At 41.3% G+C, this 25,498-nt stretch overlaps 1 protein-coding gene across 7 annotated transcripts in view; it reads right to left on the bottom strand.

Annotated features, from left to right (window-relative positions):
* Nucleotides 1-25,498, bottom strand: part of MAPK10 (mitogen-activated protein kinase 10) — a 123,328-nt gene that overhangs the window by 71,992 nt on the left and 25,838 nt on the right. Inside the window, exon 1 of one of the 7 annotated variants that reach the window (XM_051618809.1) lies at nucleotides 7,596-7,710. The exons of the other annotated variants lie outside the window; for them this stretch is intronic. The gene's annotated coding sequence lies outside the window, so the exon portion shown is untranslated. Of the gene's footprint in view, nucleotides 1-7,595; nucleotides 7,711-25,498 lie in introns of those variants that run through there. 7 annotated transcript variants of the gene reach the window in all.

Below are 25,498 nucleotides of genomic sequence, written 5' to 3'. Positions count from 1 at the left end.
CTTTTGTCTTGACAAAGCATCACAGTCACTTTCTTTTCAGAAATTATCTCCATGATAGTTTCTCATCCCTGTGTCTCCTAAGCAACAGTCAAATCCCTCATGCTCAATGGATATTGCCTTAGCCTGTCAAAGCATATTTACATTATTTTCGTGACAATTTGGAAGACAAACATGGAGCCTCCAGAAAGTTCCACGTAACTTGTTAATTCAGAGAGATGAGGAAGCCAGCTGGCCTGCTGCAATACTGCCTTCTTCATCACAGCCCACACAGGTGGTACTTCTTCACCTGACCCTACAGCAACATCATCCATGTCAAATACACTGGTCCAGAGCTGAAACAAGGTTCTTGATTAGTAAAGCCACAGCAGCTGTTTGACATGGATTTAAACCAGTGTTGCTGCAGTTGAAATGAATTGAGTCCCAAGCTAGTTCCTGAGCTGTTCTCATCACCTCCCACACTCCTGAGCCTGTGCTCTGAGAGGTATTTACATGTCCTACAACAAAACAAATTGGAAAAAAATCCTTCAAATCCTAATTTAAAAAATAACCCTGTGTGAGAAAAAACACACCAACATTTTAAAAATTAGGAGGTCAAATTTAAACAGAAGTCACATGGCAGCTGATGATATCATGACAGAACTACTATTACCTAAAACATCACTAGATTTAAATCTGGCTGCAAACTGGAAAGTTTTAACAGAATCACAGAACATCTCCCAACAATATCCTATAATCTATTCCCAGTCCATCAAATGTGATAATCTCAATAATAAGAGGAAACTGTAAAAATTCATTTGAAGAGCCAAATGCATTTCTGCTTATTTGATATTAACCATCCAAATACATCACAATAGGTACAGTGAATGTACTCCCTATCTTCACAGGCATGTAGTTCTAGACTTACGCTACAAAAGGCTAATTAAAGTATTTCTTGCTGCCTCAGTATATTTCATTCATAAATGTAAAGATTAAGAGCACAAAAAAAATAATGAAATACAACAATCATTTAAAGTTACTAAAAAACATTTCCTATTCACTTCAATGAGAAGGGCAATTTATCAATTCAGCTGTCACTTAAAAACCTTCTTGAAAAACACTAATGTTCAAAGATTAACATTTACGAATTATTAATGCTTCCTGTTGTGAAAATGTGTTTGAATCATTTAACTCATTTCCAGTACTGGAATTCCTCTCTCCTTCCTCTGAAAGTATACACTTTAAGCACAGTAGCCTCTCAGTTCCTTGAAGCTTTGAGTAATGCTCTCACTCCTGTAACTTTATTTTTTTCTTTACTCAAGTTTGGCTCTTCTGCTCTGTATTAACAGGAAGAACAATCAAGAAGTTTCAGAGTATTGTCAGTATACAGCATCTTTCCATTTAGCATTGTTGTATCCCAAATGCATGAAATAGTGAATGGCTAAAGTCATAAGAGTATGAGAAAGTGAACCAGAAGAGGAATTCTGATCCCCAAACACCTACAGAATTTCACCCATGGGCTCTGTCTTCTCTAACATGCTGGACAGAGAACGAACAGCTGCACGTTGTCCCAATCTTTCATATAATTGCTGACAGTTATGACTGGGACAGGTATGTCCAGATATCCTATCAAATCGGTCTTCAAAGATCAGACCTTCAAGCTTATCAGCATTTTTTATAGAATATAATTTTTTTCCACATCTAATTTGGAGGACTGCAACAACAGTATCAGCTTCAATGAGACCCACTGCTTGGCAAGAAACTTCAAAAACCTGACAAGATAAATACAAACTGATATTTGCCAAGTGGATTAATAATAGAGGAGGAGAGAGTTTCTCCTAAGAGTGCTTTTGTGTTGTGTCTGTGCTTTCACTTTAATTATTCTTGGAATAACTGGGGAAAGCCACTTCCTAGAGGTATTAAATTAGACAAAAAAGTAATTAGAAAGAGCTGAGTACAATTAAAACACTTACTACTTGCCACAACAGTAAAAGCAAGATTTTTTTTCTGGTCTGCATTTTTCTTCTATACTGGCATTTGGTTTCAATCTGCTTTCTCTCTCTGGGGGGAAAAAAGAATAAATAAAAAATAAAAAGAGTGCAGTTGAATGAAAAATCCTGCCCTCTCAGAAATTTCTTTTCCTCTATTAAATAAAAGAAAATCAATAAAAAGCTGTTCCTTAGATAAATGCCAGTGGTAAAACTGCCTGAAGATATGTAATGAATCCCATCAAAACTACTTTTAATACACTCCCAAGTCAGAGCACAACCTCCAAATCTAATTCATATGCAGTTAGATTTGCCTTCAACACAGACGACCCTGGCACTGGATGACTAGTGGAAACGACATATATTCTGTAGACTACACAGGAAAAAATACTCAATCACTGTCTGCATTAGGCAGTTTGAAACTGGAAGAAGGGAGATTTAGGTTAGACATCAGGAAGAAATTCTTCACCATGAGGGTAGGAAGGCACTGGAATAGGTTGCCCAGGGAGGCTGCGGCTGCCCCCTCCCTGGAGGTGTTCAAGGGCAGGTTGGATGAGGCTTGTGCAGACTGGGCTGGTAGGAGGTGTCCCTGCCCATGGTAGGGAGGTTGGAACCTGACGATCTTTAAGGTCCGTTCAACCTTAACCATTCTGTGATTATATGATTGTAAAAAGAGGCAATATCCTACTCAAAAGCAAAATAAGCTTTGGGAGAAATGAAAGGTCAGGGCACTGAAATGCAGATACAAATCCTGTTTCAGGGTACCTTCAAGCCAATCTCTCTGCTTAAAGCAAGGACAGTTGCTTCAGTTGTTTGCAAAGCCAGGATGCTCAATCCCAGCCTTGGTTTACATTTCAATATTAATACAGAAGCTACACAGCTAAAAATACTATTACTCTAAAAAATGTAAGAGGCTTAGTTCTGGAGCACAAGCCTGTGGCCATGAGCAGATTACACTGTAAACTCTGCAGCTACAAAACAGCTTATTTCTCAAACAACTAAAATCCAGATTCCATCCCTTCTGAAAAGCTTCTTCACCTCCTAAGCTCTAACATTTGTAAATTTTAATTACTCTTATAACAAAAATGCTACTAGAACTGCTCATGTCAGGGATGCAAGCAGCATTTACTGCAAAATCACTGCAAATAGTTCATAAGAAATGGCAGTTGCATCTGTCTAAGAAAACAGAGAAAAAAATTATACTGTCCAGGTTGCATTGATTAAACCCCTAAATATATGAGAAATCAATTCTTAATGGCAGACCTTAGAGCACCTTCCAGTACCTGAAGGAGCTCCAGGAAAGCTGGGGAGGAACTTTTGACAAGGGCTTGTAGTGAGAGGACAAGGGGCAACTGCTTTAAACTGGAAGAGGGGAGATTTAGGTTAGACATGAGGGAGAAATTCCTTAGTGTGAGGGTGGAGAGACACTCGCCAACACTGTTCAGGGAAGTAGTGGAAGCCCCATCCCTGGAAGTGTCCAAGGGCAGGTTGGATGGGGCTCTGAGCAACCTGGTCTGGTGGGAGGTGTCCCTGCCCATGCAGGGGGGTTGGATCTAGATGATCTTTTAGGTCCCTTCCAACCGAAACCTTTCTATGATTGTATGAATAATAACCACACCCCTTAAAAGTGTGCATAACAGGCATGGTCATCTAAAAAAGAAAAAGCTCTTACGGGAGATATTAAACCCACATGACCATTTTCTTCTAGGAAAATCTCAGCAATTTAGCATGTGCCTAAGGCATAAATACTTCCTAGAGCTCCCATCGGGACACTGCAGCTATGCATTAGCCTCAGCGGAGGCCTGTGCTCAGAAAGCAAACACAGCCCTTGCACAATTCCACTGGAGCATTCACTCTCTTAAAGGAGAAATGTAAACATGAATGGAAAATGCAGAACTCAGTCATGTGCCAGGGCTCTAGAGTCTGAGAGGAGGTTTTAGGGTGTTTACAGGTGGCAGCCCTTACTGAGGGCTCAGCAGACCCTTTTCTGTTTCTGACATGTCTGTTGGCAAGTAAAGTCACAATCACACTTAGCTCTTTTCTTGCAGCAGGTAAGGAATAAACACCACAGACCAAATAAATACAACAGACCAGAAAACATAAAGTGTTTCTGGATTCAATTCCCAGTGCTTTTACACTTCAACTACAAATATAAATATAAAACTTTCCTGAATTGCAGAGAAGATAGCAGCACCTTGCCTAATTTTACTCTTTTTCAGTTGCTATCTTCTAGACTTGTCAACAGGTACAAATACTATGAAAAAAACATATGAAAAAGGTTATATATAAAATATATTAATACTTTTCTTAAACACTAGCAGACAAATATCTTAAACCTGATGGACTGTTACTCTTTCTAGTTCAGCCAAGCTCCCACAGTATTAACAGAGCCACTGGATCTGCATTTTCCTACATGGTAAATCCAACACATATTCAAACATATTCCTGAGACTACAGGAAAACACAAATTGCAATATTTCATCTTTGATTTTCTTCTACTTCCTCCCCCTTTAAGCAAATATTTCTGTTCTGTGAAAAGAGCTTTTTGTAATGAAAAGTCTTCTACCAGTATTTTCTTCAACCTGCTGTAGTTAATAGTATTTCCTAAACATACTTCCAAGTCTAAATCCTCAAAGTGGCTATTTTTCTGAAAAAGACACTGGTGTTTCAGGCAACATTAGGAAAGTGTCCAGTCAGTGAGAGACTGGAACTGTTAGAAACAGGAAAACATTATATGACAGAAAAGGAGCAGTTTCTAGGTTACTTCATGAAATGCAGCTATCACTTCCAAAGGAAACTATCTGAAGATTCATTGAATAAACACTGAAACATCAATTACGAAATAAACTAAGGAAGGCTTCCAGAAATTAATATTCCCAATTTATAATGGACAGGAATATATGAAATAGTGAATGAAGTTCAAAGTTCCAGATAACTGTATTAGCATTCATCACTGACAGCTTCTTTTATTGCTGCTAATTACACAGATTTGACAGCTGAGGTGTTGTCAACACCAGCAACAATAAACATCAATCCTAATTCATTCATGTTTATTGTATTCTTGCCATCACCTCAGCCTCTAATTTTACCATCATCTTGTCATTTACTCTCATACTGGGTTATTTATACACTGCCATCCAGCTAGAAGTGCCAGCGACAACCTTTCAGTACCTACCTGGAAAACACCATGGACTAGTAGCTTGAGCTATTCACATTTTTTGTAAATATTCAAGAAAAAAAAATAATGTATAAGCAACTGGTTGGTCAGCCTGCACAAGCTGCATAGAGCTGTTGCCCCTAATTTGCAACTGGAACTTAAACAAAATAGCATGAAGCCAGTTAGAGTATGTTTCCTCTGAAGCACTGTCTATTTTGTCTACTCGCTCATCTCTTGGGGTGGCTCAGCAGGCAGTCTGTGACCCCAGTCTTGTCCACATGCTGCTTATATTGAGGTACCTGTCCTGTTCTGAGGCAAGTGGCTGCTGATGCCATGTGATTAAGTGTCATCCTTTTGTGTGTGCACATGAACCATTGCCACTACTCCCTGGGCAGAGCATTTTTAAGACAGACTGCATCTTCCTCCGTTACTATTTTCAGAAAGTTAGAAAATCCCATGATTTCTTATTCTTTTGAACATCACAAAGGCCACATGCCCAGAATACAACAATAAGCACACAGCTTTGCTGTCTACTCTCCAGTGCCACACTGAATAAATTCACTGAAGGCCACTAATTTCCTGTATCGTAAGTAAGTTTCAGAGCCCTGCTTCCTAAACAAGAGCAGATGCCCGGAGAATCTGACAGTCCCTAAGTATTTTCTGATATAATTTCCAGCTCCCACAGAAGCTGCATATAAGACAAATCAACTTAAATCCAACTGACCTGACATCACTCACCACTGTAAGACCACTGATTGAGTCCTATTCTCCGTTTCAAAGTGGCAGCATGAGCTACCGCAACATGCAGTGAATATAATGAAGCTGCTCCACACAAAAATGACTGGCCAAGGAAAACACCTGACTTTAGGTGAGAAATTTGCTTCATATGGTTTGCAGCCTCCTACAGACTACAGATCAGAGTATGCTTTCCACACCCGAAGCTATATAAGCCCCTTGAAATAACGTGTATAGTACATGTACCTCCTAGGTAATTGCCTGTCTGCTGCTTTTTCAGCAAAACCAGTAAGAGCCTCAATGATGCTTTACAGGGAAGAAACTTGATGATAAAAAAAAAAAAAGGTTTTAGAAATCTCCTCCCTCCAGAAAAAGAAAAATATATTAATACAGTGTGCTAAGCAAAAGTAGGAGATGGATGTTTCACGAAAACAGGTTGCCCAGGGAAGCTGTGGCTGCCCCATCCCTGGCAGTGTTGAAGGGCAGGTTGGGTGGGGCTCTGAGAAACCTGGTCTAGTGGGAGGTGTCCCTGCCCATGCAGGGGAGTGGATCTAGATGGTCTTCAAGGTCCCTTCCAACCCAAACCAGTCTGTGATTCTATGATTATTCAATTTGTATTATAATACTGCACACTCATACTACACAGAGAACAATATTGCAAATATACTAATACCTGGCTTTGGCAAAAATTTAAATACGGGCCTAAAGGAAATACAGGTATGTGCAATGTCCTCTAGATGACAGAAGTAAACATATGCGTAAGGATTTGCATAGGATCCACAGCTGTACAGTCATGCTCACAGAATGGCATCACAGAATCACAGACTGGTTTGGGTTGGAAGGGATCTTGAAGATCATCTAGATCCAACCCCCCTGCATGGGCAGGGACACCTCCCACCAGACCAGGCTGCTCAAAGCCCCATCCAACCTGACCTTGAACACTTCCAGGGATGGGACTTCCACAGCTTCCCTGGGCAACCTGTGCCAGTGTCTCTCCACCCTCTCACTAAGGAATTTCCTCCTCATGTCTCACTTCCATCTCCCCTCTTCCAGTTTTAATCCATTCCCCCTTGTCCTCTCACTCCATGGCCTTGGAAATGGCCCCCTCTCCCTCAGCTTTCCTGGAGCCCCTTCAGGCACTGGAAGGTGCTCTAAGGTCTCCCTGGAGCCTTCTCTTTTCCAGGCTGAACAACCCCAACTCTCTTAGCCTGTCTCCAGAGCAGAGCTGCTCCAGTCCTCAGATCATCATGGAATTAATACTGGAATTCAATTTAGAGTTAAAACTTCACAGTAAGATAGGCAGCTAAATAGGTCAGGGTCAGGATATAGCCACCTCACACACACACTGTCCAGGCTTAGAGCTATCAAGAAAACATCATATTAATTCAATGTTTTTTCAAAGGTTCACTGGCTGGTCAAATCAAAACCACTTCCATCAATAACATTCACAGACATTCTTCCTAAATGAAGGCTTTTGTCACAAGCAGTTCATCCTCACAGAGAACAGTCTACAAACTATAGCTTCAAACAACAAACGACAAAACACCTTTTGAAAGTGTTTCTTTCCTGAAGTGATTCTCCTCCTATTACTTTGTCTGCATTTTTACAGTATACTCCTCACAATGCATTATGAGTATTTCACAAACATGTAACATCTCCATAGTTCACTTCATTTGCAAGGGTTTTCCTTTTTACTAAGCTCATTTTCATCAGCAATTAGGTGGCCTCAGATGCCTTACCAGGGATAGGACAGTCTGGCAGTGAAGTTTTACATTTTGTCCAGGTGATACACTTGTAACTGTTCTGAAGTCTTCCTGGGGAGAGCTGCAAATCTGGGGATCACTTCTCAACAAATGCAGCCTGGCGAAGTTTCACCTCTGTCCCAGTGGAAGCCAACTGTCAAAGGAGTTAGAGACATGTAGGTTTAAGGAAGCCTGGGTCTGAGTTGGGACATTTAGTTCATTTTGGGAACATCCCTTCAATTCTACCATGCTCTAATTCAAGGCAGCACATATAACATGAGGAAGGGACACGGAGTGGTCCATTTTCTCTCTAGGTGTTTTCTTTCAAACCCTCTGCAGCCTCTCTAAGATCTTTCACACATTGGTATATTCTGTTGGATTAAAAAAGCCTGGAGGTGACTACCAGGCATTGCAACAGTCAATGACTTGCTGTCCTGAACAATTCTAGCAAGTCTTTTAATCTAGACAATAATGGAGTGGAGGGCAGTGGCAACCAACAGCCTTGCTAGTTCTCCCATTAACTTATTCTACAGGCTGCTTTAAATTCACTCTTGGAGACAACTTGGCAAAACTGCCACTTCAGACCACCATGCAGTGTATTTACCTCCCTATGTCCTTGGTCTTCTATGAAGACTGTCTGCCACATGTGATTTAAGGTATCAACTTTACAAGGGACAAACAGCTGTTTGAGGTCTCTAAGATATCCTTAGATGTTAGGGACAGAGAAGCATTTGTACATTCAAGAGTCTCCACATCTTCAAAAACAGTATCCAAGAGCGTAGTCTGCTTTCTACACAGTCATGGAAGAGTAAGTCCATGTCACAAACCACTGTGCAAAGCCAAGAACAGAAGATAATTAACCTTTCCTTTCCTTTTATTTTTTTTTTTTTTCCTTACATGTGATTTTATGTTTTTTTCACCACTTGGACTTAAATTCTGATATTACTGGTAACAGAGTTATAGAAAACATTGCTGAAGAAGACACCAATAAATTATCCAGTCTATATTCCTGCCCAACAGCAGGATCAACTGTAATTAATTCCGACAGATATTTTTATAACTTGTTCTTCATAATGGAACATGCCCTTGCAATTTAAATTACATTCAGTGGAGAAGTTCCTGTTTGCAAAGAATAAAATGTGTAGCTTCAAGAGAGCAGTGCTCAACAGAATTCTCGGCTTACAAAGATGTAGAAGAATCCACAGAAAATTGATATAATCTGGGCCAAATGAATCACTAGGAGAAAGGTTAATTAGGGTTATGCCCATCTCCCTGATGAACCAATATATGCCCTCTATAAAACTTTGAGAGTTTCATCTGTTAATGAAGACACTGTATGTTTCATATACTCTTGTGTCAGTTGCTTCACACATGCCAAAGATAATTTTAAACAGCCACTGCATTTTAATTACTCTAATCTGATGAAACAGATCTAATCAACCCAACCAGAAGAGCTCAACGTCTCATTTAAGTCAAGGAGTTTTCTTACCCATTTCACAACAAATAGAGAAACTACTGGTGATACCATTCTGAGGGGAACTGAAGGTCCCATATGCTGGCCAGACCCTTCCCACAGGGAAGTATGCTGCCTCCCTGGAGCCAGGGTAAGGGATATAACCAGGAGACTTCCTGGTCTGATATGGCCCTCAGACTATTATCCTCTTTCGATCTCTCATGATGGTAGTGATGAGGTGGAGAAAAGAGATTTGAGAGTAATAAAGAAAGATTTTAGGGCACTGGGATGACTGGTCAAGGGCTCGGGTACTCAAGTTGTGTTCTCCTCTGTCCCTCCAGTCTTGGGCAATGATCAGTGGGTTAACAAGAAGAACTCACTGGCTTCAAAACTGGTGCTACCAGCAGGGTAGGTTTTTTGATCATGATTTGGTTTACAGGACACCGGGCCTGCTGACATTGGATGGGAAGACCGTGTCCCACAGGGGAAAAAGGGTACTAGGGCAGGAATTAGTGGGACTCATTGATAGGGCTTTAAACTAGGTTGGAAGGGGGAAGACTTACTACAGATGAGCCCAGGGGTGGTGTGGTGTTAGTCAGGCAACCTTACTGAAGGCCCACATTAAATGCCTTTATACAAATGCACACAGCATGGGGAATAAACAGGAGGAATTAGAGATGAGGGTGAGCCTGCAGGACTACAATCTCATTGGCATCACTGAGACCTGGTGGGATGGCTCCTATGACTGGAGTGTCAGAATGGAGGGTTACAAACTCTTTAGGAAGGACAGACAGCGAAGACGGGGTGGGGGAGTTGCCCTCTATGTCAAAGACCAGCTGGAGTGCATGGACCTCTCCCTGGGGATGGATGAGGAGCCAACAGAGAGCTTATGGGTTAAAATTAAGGGGAAGAAAGGCTAAGGTGACATCATGGTGGGAGTTTGCTACAGGTCGCCTGAGCAGGAGGATGATATAGATGAGGCACTATATAGACAGGTAAGAGCAGCTTCACATTCACAAGCCATGGTCCTCAAGGGAGACTTCAAACACCATGACATCTGTTGGAAGAACAACTCTGCTAAATGCAAACAATCCAGGAGGTTCCTAGAGTGCAAGGATGGTAACTTCCTTTTCCAAGTAATCGAGGAACCAACTAGGAGAGGTGCTGTGCTGGATCTTGTCCTCACCAACAAGGGCGGGCTGGTGAGGAATGTTAAGCTCGAGGGCAGCCTAGGTTGTAGTGACCATGAAAGGGTGGAGTTCAAGATCCTTAGGGCAGCAAGGAGGGCTCACAGCAAGCTTACTACCTTTGACTTCAGAAGGGCAGATTTCAGACTCTTCAGGGATCTGCTCAAGAGAGTGTCTTGGGATAACATCCTGGAGGGTGGAGTGGCCCATGAAAGCTGGCTTATATTTAAGGATCACCTTCTCCAGGCCCAAGAGACTGCATTCCAACTAAGAGGAAATCAAGTAGAAATTCCAAGAGGCTGGCGTGGATCAGTAACCAGCTCCTAGAAAAGTTCAAACTTAAGAAGGAAACATACAGGGGATGGAAGCTAGGGAAGGTATCCCGGGAGGATTACAGAGAGGTTGTCCAAGCAGCTAGGGATCAGGTGAGGAGAGCCAAATCCCTGCTAGTATTCAGTCTTGCCAGGGATGCTAAGAACAGTAAGAAAAGTTTCTTTATGTATGTTGGGAAGAAAAGGACATCCAAGGAGAGTGTAGGCCCTCTCCTGAAGGAAACAGGTGAGGTAGCAACACAGGATACTGAAAAAGCTGAGGTCCTCAATGACTTGTTTCGGTCTTCTCTGGCAAGAGCTCCAACCTCAACAAGAAGGCCACAGAAGGTGAAAGCAGGGGCTGGGAGAGTGATTTATCCCCCACCGTAGCTTTAGAGCAGGTTCGTGACCATCTAAAGAACCTGAAGGTGCATAAATCTATGGGACCTGATGGGATTCACCCATGAGTCCTGAGGGAGCTGGCGGATGAAATTGCTAAGCCTCTGTCCACCATATTTGACAAGTCATGGCAGTCTGGTGAGGTGCCCACTGATTGGAAAAAAGGGAACATAGCCCCTATTTTTAAAAAGGGGAAAAAGGAAGACCCAGGGAATTACAGGCCAGTCAGTCTCACCTCTGTGCCTGGCAAGGTCATGGAGCAGATCCTCCTGGATAGTCTGCTAAGGCACACGGAAAATAAAGAGGTGATTGGTGACAGCCAACATGGCTTCACTAAGGGCAAGTCATGCCTGACCAATCTGGTGGCCTTCTACAACAAGGCTACAGAGATGATGGATGGTGGCAGAGCAACTGATGTCATCTACCTGGATTTGTGCAAGGTGTCTGACACTATCCCACATGACATCCTGGTCTCCAAACTGACAAGGCATGGATTTGACAGATGGACCATTTAGTGGATAAGAAATCGGCTGGAAGGCCTCACCCTGACAGTTGTGGTACATGGCTCAATGTCCAAATGGAGGCAGGTGACGAGTATTGGGACCAGCGCTGTTTAAAATCTTTGTTGGAGACACAGACAGTGAGATGGAGTGTATCCTCAGCAAGTCTGCTGACGATACTAAGCTGTGTGGTGTCGTTGACACCCAAGAGGGAAGGGTGACATCCAGAGGGACCCTGACAGACTGGAGAGGTGGGCCAATGCCAACCTCATGACGTTCAACAAGGCCAAGTGCAGGGTCCTGCACCTGGGTCAGCACAACCCCAGGCACAAATAAAGGCTGGGGAAAGAATGGCTGGAGAGCAGCCCTGAGGAGGACTTGAGGGTGGTAGTTGATGAAATCTCTAATCTACTGTTAAGCAGGATGCTGTTTATCAGGCCGTATGTTGAAAGAGACGTTGTACAAATGACATTCACACCATCAGCAATAATGAATTGGATCTTTAAAAAGCTCATGAAAGCAACACGGAAGCTTCTAATTCTCAATCAGAAAGGCACATTAAACCAGCCACAGAAAGACATTTTCAAGATGTTTTAGAGAATTCATGCCTTGTCCTGGCTGCATTTCAATGAAGATAAAAATAACATGACATGTACGCTACACCAGCTCCACAGGAGGAGTACTTCCATGACTGGGAATGGAAGAAACAATTTCTGAAGCAGAACTTCTCAAAGACATGCAGAGTCAGCAGAGTACAAAAGCAGCTGTCTCTGCTGACAGGATGGAAACAGAATTTGCAAGAAGTCTACTTTGAGTTGGAAGGGGAAAAGGAGAAAAGGACAAAAGGAAGGTAACCACAGTAAGTCCGTGAAATTTACCGCAAGTCTTTCCTTGACAAATTTCAAAGCTGTAATGGAAGGGCAATTTTAAAACGGAACACCACAAGTACAGAAGCACAATTTTGTTGTGATTGTGAATAATCCTCAGCAACAGAAATGTCTACTCGTTTGCATAAATCCAAAGCATAGTGTAGCCCCTCCAACTTCAGGTGTGTGCTGTTCTCAAAAGGATAGGAGCCACTGCCTGGCAGGATCAGCCTTTGGTCACTTTTCCTATCACTACTATTGCTAGTGCTGGCAACTTTTACTATGACAACACACAGTCCAATGGTACCTGTTGCTCTTCTCAAAGCTTCAGATTAAGAATTTTAACTTCCATTTAAATGAAGTTTCTGTCCCTCGCAGTTGCAAAACAACAAGAGGGAACTGACTGAAGAGCCTCAAAAGATAAAAAACAAAACCACACAAAGATTCTTCATTTAAAAGCAAAATGACCCAATCATTTTTTGAGACTTCAACTCATGATTTATGAGTACACAGAAAAAAAAATCCACTTTGGAAATGACAGGAAGACCTGTGCATATGCTTATTTAACTAACCTGCAGCCATCAATTCAAGACAGCTCACTGTCTTGAAAAGATTCCTTTCTCTAATATCAGTATTTTAAGAAAACTACTGGTTATTTCAGTGGGAGGAAAAGCAAGCTCGTTGCTGACTGGTATCAGCCACAGTTAGTGAAGGAGAAATTAATTTTTTCACTATACAAAAGTTTCTTTGTCATGACTGTTTGACTTAAATTAAATGTCGGAGTAAGTGAGGAGTCCAAACAAAGGTATGCAAGCAGCATGGACAGTTAATCTGCTGAGAAAAATTGTCACAGAATCATACAATGGTTTGGGTTGGAAGGGAGCTTCAAGATCATCTAGTTCCACCCCCCCTGCATGGGCAGGGACACCTCCCACTAGATCAGGTTTCTCAGAGCCCCATCCAACCTGCCCTTCAACACTTCCAGGGATGGGGCAGCCACAGCTTCCCTGGGCAACCCGGGCCAGGGTCTCACCACTCTCACACTAAAGAATTTCTCCCTCATACCTAACCTAAATCTCCCCTCTTCCAGTTTAAAGCCATTGTCCCTTGTCCTCTCACTACAAGCCACAGTCCCTCCCCAGCTTTCCTGTAGCCCCTTCAGGTACTGGAAGGTGCTCTGAGGTATGCCTGGAGCCTTTTCTTCTCCAGGCTGAACAACAGCAACTCTCTCAGCCTGTCCTCATAGCAGAGGTGCTCCAGCCCTCTCATCATCTTTGTGGCCCTCCTCTGGATCTGCTCCAACAGGACCATGTTCTTCCTATGCTGGGAACTCTGGACTGGACACAGTATTCCAGGTGGGGTCTCCCAAGAGTACAGCAGTGGGGGAGAATGCCCTCCCTTGCTCTGCTGGCCATAATTCTTTTGATGCAGCCCATGATACACTTGGTTTCTGGGCTGCAAGCACACATTGCTGTCTATATTTTACTCTATGATCCTACTTCTACCATCAAAACCACAGATAAATATCTCATTCACACTGCCTAGTGCCTACATAGCAAGCTCAGACTACACATATTTAAAATGTGTATCAATTAAAATTATTATCAGAAAAATGCTTTCAGAACCACCAGAGTTTTGTTTTCCCCTTCTTGAAGATGTTAAGCACAGAGGAACATCCACTGTCACTGATGGCTTCAGCCTTGGCTAGAGGCAGGGCTGGATTTTGGAGCTGGGGGAGCTTCCACCATCTCACAGGAGCTACTCCTGGGGACCCTCCTCACTACCAAAACCTCAACCACACCAACCCAACACACCCAGGCCTGCAAAAAGAGTGTGCACTACACATCCATCAAAGAAATAAAGCATTAAGTAAAAATTATCACAATTACATTATCCTGAATAACTGTCCACAAGCAACATGAACAGAAAACTGCAATGTACAGCAGAAATAGAAGACAATCCTAGACAATCCTAGAAATAAAGCAGCAGAGCACATGATGTCACATTTTAGGAAGTAACAGTGAATTTACTGTGATAAACCTGATAAAAAAAACCCCACAACAAACTTGCATCTTCATCAAATGTATACACACCTACTGAATTCTATGCAATATACACCACAAATCCTAAGCATAATTCATGCCCAGATAAACTCAGATGAGCAGGTAGCCATGAATACATGAACATGCAGCAGTTCTCATGAGCATGAGCCTCAGTTAAAGGGGTGACCTCATTGCAGTCTATGGCTTCCTCAGGAGGGGAAGAGATGGGGCAGGTACTGACCTCTTCACTCCTGTGACCAAGGACAAGACTGGGGGAAATGGCAGGAAGCTGCATCAAGGGAGCTTTGGGTTCGATATCAGGAAAAGGTTTTTCACCCAGAGGGTGGTTGAGCACTGCAACAAGCTCTCCAGGGCAGTGGTCACAGCACCAAGGCTGCCTGAGTTTAAGAAGGGTTTGGATGATGCTCTTAGGCACAGAGTGTGACTCTTGGGGTGCCCTACACAGGGACAGGAGTTTGGCTCCATGGTCCTGATGGGTCCCTTCCGACTCAGCATATTCTGTGATTCTATGATTCTGTGATTTATCAGAAGAGTCTCATTTATTTACATACTGTGCAATATCAAGTACAATGAGTTCTGTAGGCAGGCTAAACAAGTAGTAATTAAAAGGCAAGAAATAAACATTCACCGTGTTAACCTGGTGAAGACATATATGTATCTCCCCCAAACCATTCACACTCAGCAAGAATAAGCTATGAGTGGGGCAAAGACAACATAAATCTTCCTGTACAGTCAGATACTGATAGCAATCGCTGACCCCCCACTCCCTGAATATCAGTGGAATCTTGTCTTTGGATTACATTATTTATATAAAATACAAGATTTCTTCATCTAATAACAGAGAAGCTTTCTATGATTGATATGGATGTTTTAACCTTAGGAATATTTTTTGGTTCAGTAACTTAAATTTTTGATTATACAACACATACACAATCTCAAAAAAATGACTGCAGGTCACAGTTTGTCTGGTACTCAGTGTATTCAATAGGTATCCTTCTACTGATTTCACTGGGCTCTGGATTATTCCTTTAAATAAAGATCTAATATTTACAGCATCAAGTATTTTCAGTTATATTTTGCAGTACAGATTCAGAACAGTAATTAGTCTAGAGCGTTCTACTTAGCTGATGAATGTACTTACAGACTTCGCAAAAGAAATCAAAAAATCAAACTGAAAATTGCTTAGCAATAAGCTGAATTTTAAGCTAAAGCATCTTTAGTTCACTAGCTCTCTTCTCCCTTCCAATCAGTATTATGCATGTAAGAAAATGTTTTCATTTTAAGGGAAAGTTATCACCATTTAAATATTCTCTAATATTCAAGACCAACCAGTCACATTTTTCTTAATCTTCTTGGACAAAAATTCAATCATAAGTGTTCTTGCAAATTTACATATTTACACAAAGATCCCCAGGGGAGGTTCAGACTGGCTGTTAGGAAAAATTTATTCACAGAAAGAGTAGTGTGGCATTGGAACAGGCTGCCCAGGGAGGTGGTGGAGGCACCATCCCTGGAGGTGGTCAAAAAACAGGCAGACATGGTGCTTTGGGAGATGGTCTAGTGGTCACAGGGGTATAGGGCTGACAGTTGGACTTGATGATCTTGAAGGTCTTTTCCAACCTTCATGATTCTATGACTCCATGTATGCAATGCACAACAGGCAGCATTTATAGTATTTGTAACATGTTTTGTCTCAAGGTATCTAAAGATGCATTTTCATTGGCTTTAAAAAGAATCCTTTTCAGTTCAGAAATCACAGGTTACAGTGACTGAAGAGAGCCCTTGTCTCAGTAATTCCAGCTGGGTCCTCCATCCGTACAACACAACATGACAGCTTTCACAATGCATCACCTTCCTTAAACATGAACACTACCTTTCTGAAGTACTGCCAAGCTGTCTGGCACAGTCGTCAGTCTGGATTACAAGGGCAGACCACTTGCTCAGAGCAGAATGCTGTTTGGTCAAATACATCTACTTTTTGCAAAAATCAAAGACAACCAGTCAAGTAACAGCCACAACCATGGTAGTCATCTACCTCTGATGGAACCTTCAGTCATAAAACGATGAGCATCAGCTGTTAATGCTCTAACCTCACTACCACCAGTGGAGCTTGGAGGAGCTTGGCTCTTAACATTTTAAGAAGTGACAGCCAGAAATGAGCTACTGCAGAACACATTCATCACCCACACTGTCAATGGTATAATTTCTAGGCCTGATCATAACATCCCACCCTATCACCTACAATATATCTAAAGCTACCTGCAGGTCAACTGGCATTATTTTCTTTCACAGATTTTAGCAAACAAATCTCTTACCTGGCTGGATAACTAGCTGTATCTTCCACTGAATTTACTTTTAAGAATACAACACAACAGTTGAACAAGATCAGCACAGCACCACACGCTTTTACAGCTTTCAGATCAAATACTAAATGCTTTGGTGGGAAAGCTCTGCTACTCCTTCACTGTAGCTGAAGGGAGGCATAGCTTTTTGTGGTAATTGCTGTATGACCAGCTCTCTACAGAGCAGTCACATTCAAAAAGAAGCATCTGTGCCCCACAGGAACTGTTTATCCAAAATAGCAATAAGTAGTAAAGCAATAAAGAAAAACATGAAACACACAATGGCAGTAAGAACTAGAAAGCTGAAAATATATATTGCTTGAATTAGCACTGGAACTATTCATTTCTAATCATAGAATCATAGAATCCTAGGGGTTGGAAGGGACCTCGAAAGATCATCTAGTCCAACCCCCCCGCCAGAGCAGGGTCACCTAGAGCACATCACACAGGAAGGCATCCAGGCGGGTTTTGAATGTCTCCAGAGAAGGAGACTCCACAACCTCTCTGGGCAGCCTGTTCCAGTGCTCTGTCACTCTCACAGTAAAAAAAAATTTTCTGATATTCACCTTAAACCTCCTATGCTCCAATTTGTATCCATTACTCCTTGTCCTATCACTGGTCATCACTGAAAAAAGCTTAACTCCATCTTCTTGACACTCACCCTTTACCTATTTGTAAACATTGATGAGGCCACCCCTCAGTCTCCTTTTCTCGAAACTAAAGAGACCCAGCTCCCTCAGCCTTTCCTCATCAGGGAGATGTTCCACTCCCTTAATCATCTTTGTGGCTCAGCGCTGGACTCTTTCAAGCAGTTCCCTGTCCTTCTTGAACTGAGGGGCCCAGAACTGGACACAATATTCCAGAAGTGGCCTCACCAATGCAGAATAGAGGGGGAGGAGAACCTCTCTTGACCTACTAACCACACCCTTTCTAATACACCCCAGGATGCCATTGGCCTTCTTAGCCACAAGGGCACACTGCTGACTCATGGTCATCCTCCTGTCTACCAGGACCCCCAGATCCCTTTCACCTACACTGCTCTCCAGCAGGTCAGCCCCCAACCTGTACTGGTGCATGACATTTTTCTTCCCCAAATGCAAAACCCTACACTTGCCCTTGTTAAACTTCATCAGGTTTTTCCCCGCCCAAGTCTCCAGCCTGTCTAAGTCCCTCTGAATGGCAGCACAGCCTTCTGGTGTGTCAGCCACTCCTCCCAGCTTGGTGTCATCAGCAAACTTGCTGAGGGTACATTCTATACCCTCATCCAGGTCGCTGATGAAGATGTTGAACAACACCGGTCCCAGTACCGACCCCTGAGGGACTCCACTAGTCACAGGCCTCCAACTAGATTTTGCCCCATTGACTACAACTCTCTGTCTTCTTCCTTTCAACCAGTTCTTTATCCACCTCACTGCCTGATCATCAAACCCATACTTGATCAACTTATCTACAAGGATGCTGTGGGAGACAGTGTCAAATGCTTTACTGAAATCAAGATAGACCACATCCACCACTCTACCATCATCTATCCACCTAGTAATTTCCTCATAGAAGGCTATGAGGTTAGTCAAACATGACTTACCCTTGGTAAAACCATGTTGACTGCTCTATGCTCGAATGCTTTATTACTGAATTATTGTTGCTGTTAAAGATACTAAGACTCCTACTTTTGCTACAATGATCAAAAGAGCAGGTCAGTGCATTGCAAAGAAAGAAATGAGGCACCTTTCAGATGCTGTCTGGGGCTGTGTGGCTTATTTCCATTTCTGCTCATCCCATGAGCCTGTACAAATTCACTGCCCAGCATTCCCACATTTCTAAACCCAATGGCTTAACAAGCTGAAGGTCACTGTAAGCAAGATTTCCCTAGCTGCTGCCTTCATGTCAGCCAGAGGTATAGCCTGTTACACCAAAACACAGCCATAAAACACAAATACAGTGAAAGATTAGGTCAACAAATTGTTAGTGTTCTCATACTCGCAAGAGTCAAGTTCTCAGCAAACATGTAGACAATAAAAAAAGCTAAAATAAAAAATAACTATCCTTTCCTCCACAAAATAACAGAAGGGGTAAATAGTTCTTTTGCTGTTGGTGGGTTTTTTTGTTGATTTCGTTACATTTTGTTTTGTTTTCCCAAGCAAATGTCTCTTGAATGCCTACCACAAAGGAATAAAAACTCTCTTCCATAATTGCAAACAAAAGGGTTCTTTAGAGCTCCCGGTGTTGCCTTCCCCACCTCTCAACTCTGATTATTTACCAAAACCTGAGAAAACATTTGTCTCCATTCTTTTCAAGTTTGCTGAATGTAAAAACCCACCACATCCTCCTGGCATCTCTTCATTTTCTCATCACAAGGAACGGATATGCTGCCAGCCTACCAAAGGCTTTCTGTGGAAACCACAGGTTTCCTTTTCTCCCCCCTTTCCCCCTCTCTCCAGCACATATCCTCCCTGAAGAGCAAGCTTCATATCCAGTTTGCTGGATATGCCACCACAACGCAGTTGCACCCAATACAGTCATCCAATGCCTGCTCTTGACATGCTGCCCAAGAACACTCCTCCTCTGTCCTGAACAGGGCAAGACAGCAGATGAGATGTCTATGCACAGAACAGGAAATATTGCAAACAGCACTGGCATCTTAATGATTGATCTAAAAAAGGCACAAACACAACTGGATTGTGAGGGAGTTTAGGGCAGCAGAACGGAATGCTAAAGCAATAATGCAAATGGTATCTTAACAGTAAAATGCACAACTAACAGTCAGTTGGCACAGTTAACCATTTAAGTGCTAGCAGCTTACTTATTAATAGGTCTTATAATAGATACAGAACAATGATTAAAATAATACCTGGCCAGGTGATAAGACAGTAAGTTCACTTCTCTAAAAGGATCTTAGAAGTTTTAAAACTTAACAATGAAATATTTCTTATTAGTAAAACTAATAAAGACATATAGGGAGTTGATATCTTCCACCCTCTTAAAGCCACAGTCAGGTGTTCCTTTGTACCATTCCTCAACTCCAGAGAAATAATCCCTTTGGCAGGTGTTCCTGCTGGAGAGGAGAAGGTCCAGCAAACTCCTGGGAAGTGTACAGGAGTCTCTCTGATCAAGGTTGGGACCAGGCTTTTATAGAATAAAAAGGATTGTCTGCTGTCATTTAACTATTTAGTTGTACCTCCAGCATCTCTCGTTGGAGAATAAAAGGAATACAGTGGGAAAACCCAAGAAGGCCATTTGCTCACCAAGCAAACTCTTTTGTTTATCTGTTTGTTCTTGTTTTCTCTCCACTTTGGACCTACTTGTGTCTGGGCTGGGCTCCCTGTTCTTCAACATCAGAGAGCAGCTGGTGCTACTTCAACTTGTCCTTCTGTTTGTACTTTTCAAGGTTGTTACCAGCTCAGAGCTTGCTGAGCCCTTTCCTTTCCTATGGGAATCTTTCCACTCCAGGCTCAGGGCTACAAAACATGAGAGACAGAGCAATCGAATCACAGGGGGAAAATGAAGCAGGCCCACTGAGATGGAGTGTCCTGTTACACGCTCTCCAGACCTTTCTCTTTATTGTTACAGCCTCACCTACTTTTGAAAGTCGTCAAAAAAATCTGGCGTGCTTTTTTAAACAGCACCTTCATGGAACAGGGAAGTTTTCCAGAAATGACGCTTTTGTGCTGTCTACAAAGGTCCCCAAATTACAGATTTCTTACAGTATTTCTTCTTTTCACGTACTTTTTGTATGTTTATATTAAAAACCAATGACTTGGCATTTTCTGTTTTAAGCATTCTTCCACTCTTTTGTGTGTGTTTCTCTGAACTATATTGGAACTTTTTCGTGTCATACAGTGTGAAGCTATTCAAAATTACCTATCTTGGGCACGCTGATGTGTCAACAAATAATGTACATAAGGAAACTTTCTGGAAAATGTCTGTATAATCTTTGGAAGAAAAAGAACTCTCTCTTTACTAGCATACTTTGGTTTATTAGGTATATGTACTTGAATCTCTAACTCCCTCCGAAAAAAACCTTTTCTTTCCTTGATTTTGCTCAGAGATCACTTTCTGATTCCTCATGGGCTGCATCTTTTCCTAGGCTGTTAGTTCTTTTCAAAACACCTCATTTCTGATGATTTCAGTCTGCTGCAGCACAGATAAGTGAAGAATATCCATTCAAATTACAAGCAAAGCCCTACTGTTTCCATGTGGGTTGTTTTTTTTCAGATTCTATTGCATATCCACTGTGCTAGAAACCTCCAGCAACAATCATAATCAGCAAGTACACATCTGCTCACTGAGTTTTAACAGTTTTCTGCCTGTTGAGGAACCCCACTGAGATCTGAGTCCCTCATGTATTAAATATTTAAAAAAATAAGAGTTTATTTAGTGACTCATCTAAAGATTCCCAAATAGATGCATTTTGAAAATATGACATTGGTGGAAATAAAAGTGCAGTAGGACAAACAGCTTGAAATATCATTAACCCAACCAGTTCTTTCTTTATCAGAACTCAACATGTTTAGAGATTAAAGGATCCAACCACCAGGTGAGGCTGCTTTTAACTGCATGTCCATACAAAAATTCTAGTTATCTGGGAGTACGCAATTATTGTTGTACATACATTTCTCAACAGGCTATTTTATCCACAATAAAATGAGGCTGGAAATACTAACCATAAATCACAAGATCCACATGGATATTGAGAACATAAAATAATTAAAATAAAACCCAGTAAGCTAAATCCTACTCCAGGAAACACAAAGAGAAAGTGGCACAGGATAGCAGCTAGCTGCTCACCAAGCTGGTGGACACTGATGCTATCCTGTGCTCGACTTCTTAGGTCTTCCAAGGCTGACAGGTTTCACAACACCTTAAATTCCAGACACCAGTACCACTTGAGTTGTTGCCACAGCATTTCTGATGGTATAAAAATAGGTAACAGCTTACAATTCATAGGGGGCAGCTTACTTCAGTAATTCTCTTCAGCACACCGTTCAAACATCCTGTGTCAAGCTCTGAATTATGTGAACTGTTGGTGAGAGCAGAAATCTAGGACTAGTGGAAAACTCACAAATCCAGAAACCTGCCATAGGAGTCTATGCACAATTTCCTCCTCAGAAAAAACACTTCAAAATATTCTTTCATTAGGAACTCAAAAGTGAGAAGTACCCCAAATGAGGGGAATCCTTCAGAATCTTGCTTTGATTTCTGCATCTCTGTTGTAAAAAAAAGGTAGTTTTATATGTCTCTCATTAAATTACTGTGAGGCTTCCTAAACACCTAAACACCTGCACGCAACTGATGTCTTCTGCAGAAGATGGGAAGATGCTTTAACTACTGTGTATAAAGGTAGAAAGTAAATATCCTCCTTTTTCTTCATCCCTTTTTTCCACACCCAAAAATCAAAATACCCCGTGACCTGAAGGTGAAAGAAAACACAACTGGACTATCGAAAAACTCAAAAGGTCCAGGGCTAATTTACTCAAAGAGTAACTCCATGAAGTCTTAGCTTTCATCACAGTAATTAAGACCAGATATACAAAAGTGTACAGTAACCAGAAGATAGACCATATCTCTTTTTCCATTCACTATCACAATTGTGCAGTGAAGTAGCCAATGTTATCAAGAAAGTCTGATAGATAACAGAAACAGAGAAGCATCTAACATCAACACAAAATATTACAGAATAACATTTTGTGCCCATTTATTTTTAAGTACTTAATAAAACTGCTGCCTTATTGTTCTGCATTTTACAAACTTAAAATATGGGAAAATGATCTAAAGTATTAAATACCTCAACAAAAGCCACCTCAGTTCCTTGTAAAAAAACCCCCACACTTTAGAACTCTACGATTCAAAGCCTTCTACAAATGCCCAAATTCTATCAAGTAGTTTTAAAAGAAGGATCTCAGAAGGACAGCACAAACAGAGCCCTGTTCATACTGATGTTATTTAGATATCTTAAATCAAGAGCCCTTCTTTCTAAAGCCCACACTATAATGCAATATCTAGCACATATACCAGCTATATGTATACTACATAAATTTATCTAGACATACTCACAGAACATACGTGGTGCTTTGAGTACAAAGTCTGCATAAAACTAGCCTTTTAATTTGGCAGCCAAAGCAACATTTCTTGCCTCCTCTATCCCTCACAGTGAACAGTAACATTGTTCACATTTACTCCTAAATGGACAGATTTCACATTTCTCACAAAATATATTTTACAAGAAATTACTTCTATTTATTCATTCATCTATCAGCAGATTGTAATTTTACTGTGTTAGAAAGAGTAAACTCCAGGAACTCTGTATGCAATCTAGCCATGTCTCTTAAGTATTACTGGTTTTAAACTGATGTTAAGCACAATAATTTAAGGAGTAACAGCTGCTAATTTTGGGGTGCCTTTTTGGGGGAGCAAGGGGAACTAACCACGGTTAATGTTTCAAATCCCAATTCTAGACAGTAGGTGCTCAGATGAAAGCTCTGGGATTTGAATTTGAAATTAATTCTGAATGTTATCCACTGTTGATAGTGCAACTGTTGCTGATCACCTGATGGACCAGGCAAGTCTTCCCATGTCAATAACCACTTATCCTCAACATAATATGGATGATTTTCTTTAGCTTAGACTCTGAACCATCTAAACTGCTGGTGAAACTTGTGGTTCTGATCTATGACAGGGGAATGAGCAGCCTGTGATTGCATTTCGGTTCAGCAGGCCATTTTACATGTTGGAAGTATTTCAGAAGAGGATGGCTGGCTCTGCTTCACACACTTGCCAGATGTTCTTTATGCACAATGACGTCACAAGTTGAACCACCACCAGAGTCCTCTCCACCCAGAAAAGAGGAAAGCTCCTTCAGGACATGTGGAGAGTCTCTGTCTCAGATGTGCTGCATCACTGTCATACTGCTCAGCAAACAAAAAAATCCTTTGGCTGATCAAGAGGTTTTCCCACACTTGTTAACATGGGTTTCTGAGATGTGAATCTCTCATCAAACCACAAGAGAGGACTCCAGTCCTTTCATACGTCATTACCCTTTGCAAAAAATTACTAGTATGGACTGTGACTATTTTGTTCTTGTAACAGTGCAATTAAGTCAAAAGTAGACATGCATGCTGCTGAAATGCAGAAATGTTGATGCTGATTGAAATTACTGCTAGACAGAGATCCAGTATCCAAATATCCTAAATACTATATTGTCAACTGTGTCCCTGGCTCAACTCCATTAACACACTCAATATTAATGACCCTATTAACAGGCTAGTTGCATTTGCACCCTTCCTATACTCAGTAAAATGTAGAACCTTCAAGTGACTGATTCTGTGCAATTCATGCACTTCATATGAAGGAAGTGGGGCTCTCCTGAACCAGTTTTAGCTTAAAGCTCCACTAATCTGCCTGCAATTTTAAAGATGCTAAAAAAGCATTAATTTGTCAGAACACTGGTAACTCAATTCTCCTTCACAGAACTAAGCAGGAAATAGCTTTGAGCTAGAATCACGGATGAGAAGTTTTTATACTGAAAAAACAATTGTTGCTGCAGAAATGGCTTGAAGACTAAAACAGTGTATTCAACACAGAAAGGTGCTGCCTATTGTAACATTTGCTAAGACTTTTTTAGAAACATTTCCCAGGTTCTGTAATGACCAGAACTGGAGATAACCTTTGCCTTATTCCCCAGAGAATATCAAGATGCATCAGTTACAAAATAAATAGATAATTCCTTTATTTAACCAAGAAAATTATTGGAACTCATTTATCGAACTAATACAATTTGGCTAAACAACCAACACAAATGTTAACGGTTTGAATTATGTGCAAGGTGTATTTTGTACCTCAAGTTAAAAGGTCATGCTTGGGAAGTTACATGAAAGCCCTCAGTGCTTTTGAGAGAGATGTGCAAGATGTAGTTTAAGCTGCTGTTCCCTCTATTTAATGACCAAAAATACCACCTTTGTGCAGACTTGGTAAGAGGACACAATCTGGACGTAGTCATCTCACTAATACTGCTAACCCTGGTAGTAATATGGACAACACATGGCAGTCTGTTAAAAACCAAGAGAACTTCTATTATCTGTCACACTAGCAGTTGGTCAACTGCCTTTAGTAAGAAATATCACCATCCATTTCACACAAGGGGCACAAAATCTTGCTAAAAGTTTACAGAAGACATGGGAAGACATTGGAAGTTCTTGCCTCCTCCATGGTAAGAAAAGACATAATTTATGTCCTGAAGCTAAATCAAAAACTCTTCAGATCTTTTGGTCTTATCTTGTATAATAACTCAAGGCTATTCTTACTTCTTTAGGTTTTGGCCCTGAGACACTGAATTCAGAAACAAATACACCACATACATTAACAATTTTTCTGTTACTTACATCTTTGGTTTCATTGACTTCCACCTCTGGAGCCAAGAAATAAACAAATGTGCATGACAGCAGTTGTTAATTACCTATAACAAAGGTGTATGTCTAGTTCCTTCATCTTCTGCTCATTATTAAACCTTGCAGAGGCAAACAATACTTAAGATGCACTGTATGGAGCATAATACCAGCATCAGGCCAAGAGGTCAGGTCTCACTCAGAGGCATTTCAAAACATTTGAACATTACACCAGTGACAAGAATATGAATGAGGTCTTTGCAACAAATAGTTTCATGGACAAGCAAAACACATTTCTGTCACCTGGGCTGTCAGTTACTGCCTTGGAGAAGCATGCCTTCTGACAAATAGCAATGAGGGGGTGAAAAAGTGCCAAGAAAAAAAATTAACATAAAGCAGGA

Source organism: Apus apus, chromosome 4 (assembly GCF_020740795.1).
Source record: "Apus apus isolate bApuApu2 chromosome 4, bApuApu2.pri.cur, whole genome shotgun sequence".
Lineage (NCBI taxonomy): Eukaryota > Metazoa > Chordata > Aves > Apodiformes > Apodidae > Apus > Apus apus.
This window is presented reverse-complemented; position numbering and strand designations above follow the sequence as displayed.